Source organism: Triticum urartu, unplaced genomic scaffold (genome assembly GCF_003073215.2).
Source record: "Triticum urartu cultivar G1812 unplaced genomic scaffold, Tu2.1 TuUngrouped_contig_9244, whole genome shotgun sequence".
Taxonomy (NCBI): Eukaryota; Viridiplantae; Streptophyta; class Magnoliopsida; order Poales; family Poaceae; genus Triticum; species Triticum urartu.
In genome coordinates this window covers 1-7,578 of record NW_024120269.1, presented here as the reverse complement: position 1 = coordinate 7,578, position 7,578 = coordinate 1, and the positions used below count along the sequence as shown (strand labels likewise).

General features: G+C 47.5%; 1 long non-coding RNA gene across 7 annotated transcripts; it reads right to left on the bottom strand.

Annotated features, from left to right (window-relative positions):
• Positions 1-324: 324 nt before the first annotated feature.
• Positions 325-7,566, bottom strand: LOC125532162. 7 transcript variants are annotated; one of them, XR_007293812.1, is made up of 4 exons: positions 7,327-7,566; positions 7,014-7,243; positions 6,852-6,922; positions 325-343 (listed from the first exon to the last, which is right to left on the bottom strand). It is a non-coding gene; the product is annotated as an uncharacterized LOC125532162 (long non-coding RNA). The 7 variants fall into 7 exon arrangements; XR_007293808.1 differs by lacking the exon at positions 325-343 and adding an exon at positions 617-676; XR_007293810.1 differs by lacking the exon at positions 325-343 and adding an exon at positions 620-676 and having other exon boundaries at positions 6,852-6,925.
• Positions 7,567-7,578: the final 12 nt, after the last annotated feature.

Below are 7,578 nucleotides of genomic sequence, written 5' to 3'. Positions count from 1 at the left end.
ACATATAGCTCTCCAGAGCATCTAATTAATTAAACCATACATTGAAACTATGTAAAACATTTCAATGCGAAAACAAATGCGATCATAATCGCAACCAAGGTAACAATTGATCCAACGGCATAATGATACCAAGCCTCGGTATGAATGGCATATTTTCTAATCTTCAAGCGCATTGCATCCATCTTGATCTTGTGATCATCGACGACATCCGCAACATGCAACTCCAATATCATCTTCTCCTCCTCAATTTTTTTTATTTTTTCCTTAACAAATTGTTTTCTTCTTCAACTAAATTTAACCTCTCGACAATACGGTCGGTTGGCATTTCCGATTCACATACATCCTAGATAAATAAAATCTATGTCACGTTGGTCGGCATAATTTTCATAAACAATAAATGAACCAATAGTTATAAAGATAATATATATACCACATCCAAATCATAGACAGGACGAGGGCCGACGGGGGCGGATACCAAAACCATCGCACTATATAAGATGCAATAATAAAAGTAAGAAAATAATACAAGTATCTATGTAAACATACAAGTAAGAATATTTTTCCTTTCAGAAAGAAGATAAGAATAAGAGGCTCACCACGGTGGTGCCGGCGATGAGCTCGGCGCGAGTGATCAACGGCGGTGAAGACGGGAACGGGGCGTGACGGACCGCTAAACCTAGACAAATATTAAGGAAAATGGAGCTTGGAGGTCGAGCTTGGAGAGGAGAAAGCTTAAGTAGTGTGGCTCGGGCATTCCATCGAACACCTTGTGTACATAGGAGGTGAGCTAGAGCACCACCAACCCCTCTTCCCCTCGGCCAGAAAAAAACAGAGCAGTGTGCTCTGCTCTTACGCGAGGGGGTATATATATGCACCTCATTGGTCCCGGTTGGTGGCATGAACCGAGACTAAAGGGGAGCCTTTGGTCCCGGTTCAAGCCATCAACCGGGACCAATGATGGTGGGCCAGGCGCGAGGCCCATTGGTCCCGGTTTGTCCCACCAACTGGGACCAAAAGGTCCAGATGAACCGGGACCAATGGCCCACGTGGCCCGGCCGGCCCCCTGGGCTCACGAACCGGATCCCATGCCTCCATTGGTCCCGGTTCTGGACTGAACCGGGACTAATGGGCTGACCCGGCCTGGACCAAAGCCTTGTTTTCTACTAGTGGACACAACACCAAATTATGCCGCTCTTCGTGTCTTTGGTTGCCTATGCTATCCCAACCAATCCGCTACGGCCAAACATAAACTCGCTCCTCGGTCCACTGCTTGCGTTTTCCTCGGATACCCGTCCAATCACAAGGGATACTGTTGCCTAGATATCTCTACTCGTCGAGTTATCATTTCTTGCCATGTCATCTTCGACGAGACTGTTTTTCCATTCTCCTACTCCACCAATCGCCCCACCAATCCCTTGGTCGAGTTGGACTTCCTACTATACATGGCTGCCACGCAACACACACCATCATGCACTAATCTACCCAACATGCATATGCATGCAACACCACCCAACTCACCCGCCCGAACACCACCAACCCACTCCCAGCCAGCCCGCACTCCCTCGCCTGGCTGTTCTGCGCGCTGCCCGCCCAGCCAACGTCCGGTTTTTCTCGCGCGCCCGCAACCCGCCATGCATGCAGACTCGCAACCCGTCATGCATGGCTCCCCATCCATCCCTACAACGGATCAGTCCCGAGCCTCCCCTGGTTCGCAGACTCCTTTCTCGCCCGCGTCCATGCAAGCAGTCCCGAGTGGCCAGACGTCCTCCCCTAGTTCGGCGTCCACTGACTCCTCCACGACGGTCGTGGTTCACCGGCCACCATCCTCGTCCAACACTCACACCATGGTCACTCGCGCTAAGCGTGGCCTCTTCCAGCCCGTCGACCATCTTAATCTCTCCGCTACTCACTCCGCACCTTTTCCTATTCCGAAAACATACCGAGGTGCACACCATGACCCACACTGGTGTCGCGCTATGACCGAGGAATTTGATGCTCTTGTCACTAATGGGACGTGGTCTCTTGTTCCACGTCCTCCTCGTGCTCATGTTGTTTCAGGAAAGTGAATATTCAAACACAAGTTCCACTCGGATGGCAGCCTTGCACGGTATAAGGCTCGATGGGTGGTACAAGGCTACTCTCAACAACAGGGTGTTGATTTTGATGAGACATTCAGCCCCGTTCTCAAGCCTGCGACGATTCGCATCGTCCTCAGCCTTGCGGTCTCTCGGGCATGGCCAATCCACCAGGTCAACGTCAAGAATGCCTTCCTCAATGGCTATCTTGACGAGGAGGTCTACTACCAGCAGCCTCCCGGTTTTGTCAACGCTCGCTGTCCTGGCTACGTATGTCGCCTACACAAGTCCCTCTACGGTCTTAAGCAGGCTCCACGCGCTTGGTACCAGCGGTTCGCTCTGTTTGCCCATCGGCTTGGCTTCGTTGCCTCCAAGTCGGATGTGTCCCTCTTCATCTACAGGCGTGGTACAGACCTTGCTTATCTACTATTGTATGTGGACGACATTGTCCTCACTGCCTCGACGGATCTACTCTTACGTCACCTCACACAGCAGCTCCACTCCGAGTTCTCCATGACGGACCTTGGTGCCTTGACATTCTTCCTTGACATCTCCGTCACTCGGACATCCCTGGGCATGGTTCTCTCTCAGCGATAGTATGCCTTGGAGCTTCTTCACCGCGCTGGCATGGTTGATTGTCACCCCTCTAGCATTCCGATCGACACTAAGTGCAAGCTTTCAGCTCAGGATGGTCCTCTTCTCTTCGATCCCACCGAGTATCGGAGCTACGTTGGTGCCTTGCAGTATTTGACGCTCACGCGACCAGATATCGCGCATGCAGTTCAGTAGGCTTGTTTATACATGCATGCGCCCAGAGAGCCTCATATGCAGTTGGTTAAGTGCATTCTTCGGTACATAAAGGGGACCCTGGACCTCAGCTTGCACCTCTCGAGCTCCTCCTCTGTAGCACTTACTGCATACTCTGACGCAGATTGGGCTGGGTGCCCCGACACCCGCCGATCTACATCTGGCTACTGCGTCTATCTTGGTGACAACCTTGTCTCTTGGTCGTCCAAACGTCAGACTACTGTGTCTCGCTCCAGTGCCGAGGCGGAGTATCACGCGGTTGCTCATGTTGCTGCTGAGTGTTGTTGGATCCGTCAGCTTCTTGGGAAGCTTCATCATCCTCTGACGTCTGCCATTGTTGTCTTCTGTGACAACGTTAGTACTGTCTACATGGCCTCTAATCCAGTCCAGCATCGTCGTACTAAGCACATTGAGATTGATATCCACTTCGTCCGGGAGAAGGTGTCGCTTGGTGAGGTCCGGGTTCTTCATGTGACATCCTCGCATCAGTATGCTGACATCATGACAAAAGGATTGCCCTCACAACTCTTCTCTGAGTTTCGTTCCAGCTTATGCTTGCTTCCATACGACGCACAAGCTGAGGGAGGATGTTAAAGTATTCCTTTTGTCTGTATTTTATGTAATAGGAAACTAGCACAATATCCCACCGAATATTGTTGTATGATTCGGTTGAGGATTTGCTTTGATTCACCTTGATTAGCAAGGCATGTAATCCTATATATTGTGAATACAAGGACCGCCCCAAGTGTGGCGTGAATCACAAAATCCTATTCTGTTTCTAGGACGAATAGCAAAGGAGACAGGGGATCCCCCTGTCGCAGTCCTCGGTGATGACAGATGGTGTCCGAGAGGGCGCCGTTTATGTTGAGCTTGGTACTGGAGGTGGACAGCAGCCCAGCGATCCAATTCCTCCATCTGGCCCCGACACCCCTTGCGCACATCAACTCGAGAAGAAACTCCCAAGAGAGACCTTCAAAGGCCTTTGCAATTCGACCTTGAGGAGCAGCGCCGGCGTTTTTTTCATTTTCAGAGTCTTGATCATAGCTTGAACATACATGAAGTTATCCAAGATGGACCTCTTTTTGATGAATGCGCTCTGGCACGGAGAGACAAGGTCGTGCATCAACGGCTGCAACCGTTGCAAGGATCTTGGCGATACTGTGGATTAGGCTAATTGGCCGAAATTCAGTCAACTTTGTGGCTCCCTCCACCTTTGGAATCAGAATGAGGGTTGCAGTATTCGGAGCTTGAAGATTGGCCATGTTCGGATTACTAAAAAATTTGATCGCCCTCATAAGGTCATCTTTGATCAACGTCCAACACTTTTGGAAGAATAGTCCCGTGAATCCATCAGGCCCAGGTGCCTTATCCGCCGCTCGAATCATTTATTGCCGCTAGCACTTCGTCCTCCGAGAACTCGCTCTCCAGCTGGGAGAGAGCTTCAGTGTTCCGTGTGTACTCAAGCGCCTGGAAGTTGAAGCTTTTGGAGCGATCGGCCCGGATGTCCAAAGAGTTCAGCGAAGAAGTTGCAGGCTAGCTCTAGTTTGTCTTCCTGCCCTGTAAATAGCTGCCCTTGGTGCTGGATAGACTGGATGCTGTTTTTCCTTCTCCTGGCCGATGCTTTCAGGTGGAAAAATTTGGTACAAGCGTCTCCTTCGCTGATCCCTTGCACTCTTGATTTCTGTCTCCAGATGGATCTCTGCAGGGAGCTGTCAGCTGTAGCCTAGCAATTTCATCTTCAGGTTGTTGCGCAGCCGGTGCTCCTCCCGGGACAAATCGCGGGAGTCTCTAGCCTTGTCAAGGCGAAAGATGATCTTGTTGGCTACATCCATGGCACGACTTATCTGATCCGAAAGCTTTAGTACGCACATTTCTGATGGTTTCTGGTGGTTTAGCTGTTAGTAGTGTTCCAACCTGCATGATGTCTGTTGTAGTACGCACATTTGTAAAGGACCCCGATAACGCGCGCACGTTCGGTAGCACAGGAGGCCGGTCCGAACGACCCGTTTGGAGTGGGACTCCCTCGAGCCGAACAAAATAGTTCGGTCCACGCGACCTCTCCCCTCGATGGCTTCGTCAAACATCCAGCGAGATCTGATCCAGAAACGCCATGTGCCTCCCTCCTCCACCCTCGATCCCCTCCCTAGTTCCCCTTCCCCTCCATCCCCTTCATTGAAATCCATGGAAGTTGCCATGGCAAGATCCGAGGAACCCTACAAAAGCTGAGCTAACTCAAGTGAAATCAGGTGAATTTTTGCATGCCCCACGCTGCCTCCCCAACCCTCCTCCCCTTTCCCCCCTCTGTAACCTAGCCATTGTTGCCATCTGAGTGGTACTGTTTGTGCCCAGAAGAAGATATGAACAGTATCACATAGATGGCAAAGAACACAGAAAACTAACACACATGGCAAGTTAGCCGCATGAAAAGAGAACCTGTTCTTGCCATGAATTTTGTGTTTCAGTTTTTGCCATGTGTTTTGTGCTGATCTTTCCATGCTAAAATTGCCATGCACCTAACAATAAATTTTCCATGGCAACTTAAACTAAAAATTTCCCATGTGAAAAATAAAAAGTATTTTTGCCATGGATAAATTAAAAATGACATGGCTATACAAATGTATTTACCGTGCTACATAGTTAAAATTGCCATGTTCTAGAAAATGTAAATTTGCCATCATACTTAAAACGAAAAACTTGCCATGCTCTTTACAATAAGTTTGCCAACTAAACTAAAAAATTTCCATGGCAACTTACACTAAAGTTTGCCGTGTGAATAAAAGTATTTTTGCCATGGCAAAAATGGATTAAAATTTGCCAAAAAAAAGGGCATGACAGAAGATGTGGATGCTCTTAACAATTACTAAATTTGACATGATCTACCAAAAAATAATTTGCCATGGTCAATTACTACCTCCGTCCGGAAATACTTGTCATTGAAATGGATGTATTGTATTTTAATTCTACATACATCCATTTTCATCCATTTTGATGACAAGTAATTCCGGACGGAGGGAGTACATTTGCCATGGTCGAAAAAGGACTTAAATTTTGCCATGGTCAATTAATAAAACTTGTCATGGTCAATAAACTAAATTCGCCATGGTCGGACTTAAAATTTGCCATGACCGATTAAGAAAACTTGCCATGGTCAATAAACTAAATTTGCCATGGTCGAAAAAGGACTTAAAATTTGCCATGGTCAATTAATAAAACTTGCCATGGTCAGTAAACTAAATTCGCCATGGTCAATTACTAAACTAGCCATGGTCGGACTTAAAATTTGCCATGACCGATTAAGAAAACTTGCCATGGTCAATAAACTAAATTTGCCATGGTCGAAAAAGAAATTAAAAATTTGCCATGGTCAATTAATAAAACTTGCCATGGTCAATTAATAAAACTTTTCATGGTCAATAAACTAAATTTGCCTCCCTCGCACGGTCGTCTGAATCGGTGCAGCCCATTACACCTACCCATCGCCATGTGGATATTACAAAGATTGAAATATACAAATTTGCCATGTTGTGAAAACATAATGTGTAAGTGAATTTTCCATACAAACTATATATAAATTTGCCAAGTTATGAATGAATTCGATGAACTTCCTGCAGAATAATGCATAGCTGTCATGCCCATCATTTACTGAATAAAAAATTGATGGCGACTTTATTAAAAAGTATTTTTGCCATGGCAATTAACATTACCAGTGCATACGGTTTCAGGATCAATTTGGTATGTCAAAAAAACTGATGGTAACTTAATATGCTCTCCACTCTGAAATTTCTCCCTAATATGAAGTAGCCATATCATCTGAATATAGATTGGCATGTGCTAACTGAATATAAATTTCTCCCACGTTTGCTGGAAAAGTTTAGGTTTACAAAACAATGAATCAACCATGGTTCATATCACAAAAAGCATGCTCTATTTTCTACAGAAACATGACAGTTTGTGTTGCTCTGTCCTTACCTGAATGCCCCTCATGTCCAGGGTCTTATTGAGCTCATCCAGCATGCCCCACCTGACGATGCTGCTGATGGCTGCTGCGTCCAGATACAACAAGTTTTAGACATGCTCTGCTTGAGATGCTCACGTGTGGGCAAAATTTCACACCAAGTTGCTGTAACTTACCACCCATGTTGAGGACGATGTACTGCACGCCGGTCTTGCCCTGGCACTGGTCCGTTCATGGTGATCCTCTCGCGCATGTTACCGGAGTTGGCGAAGTAGATGGGCGAGTCCCCCCGTTCTTCCGTTGAAGCGCCGAATCTGAAGGCACGGCGGCCCGGAAATGGCACAGCGGCTCAGTGCATTAACAAAAGCAGAGTGATATACTTCGTACTGGCTTCCTCACTAAGAATCTGCAACCGCACAAAATCTGAGTCACACACAGTATATGCTTCTTAGTCAAAAAATGCAGAATTAGCAGAGGACGTTATCTCACCGGAGCCATGACCGGAGCTGATCAACGAGACTACGAACACGGTCGTAGCAGGCATCTTCCTTTATAACAGCAATGAGATTAGACTTGAAGAAAATAGCAGATGCAGCAAACAGCCTCACAGTGCAGTGCAGCAAAAACTTGCCATGAAGACTTGAACTGTGTGTCCTCCTACGGCTGGGACGAGGGGAAGGAGGCCTCGCCGCGCCAACGCAGGATCCGCAGCGCCACCCAGCAAGCCTGCTGGTGGTGGGT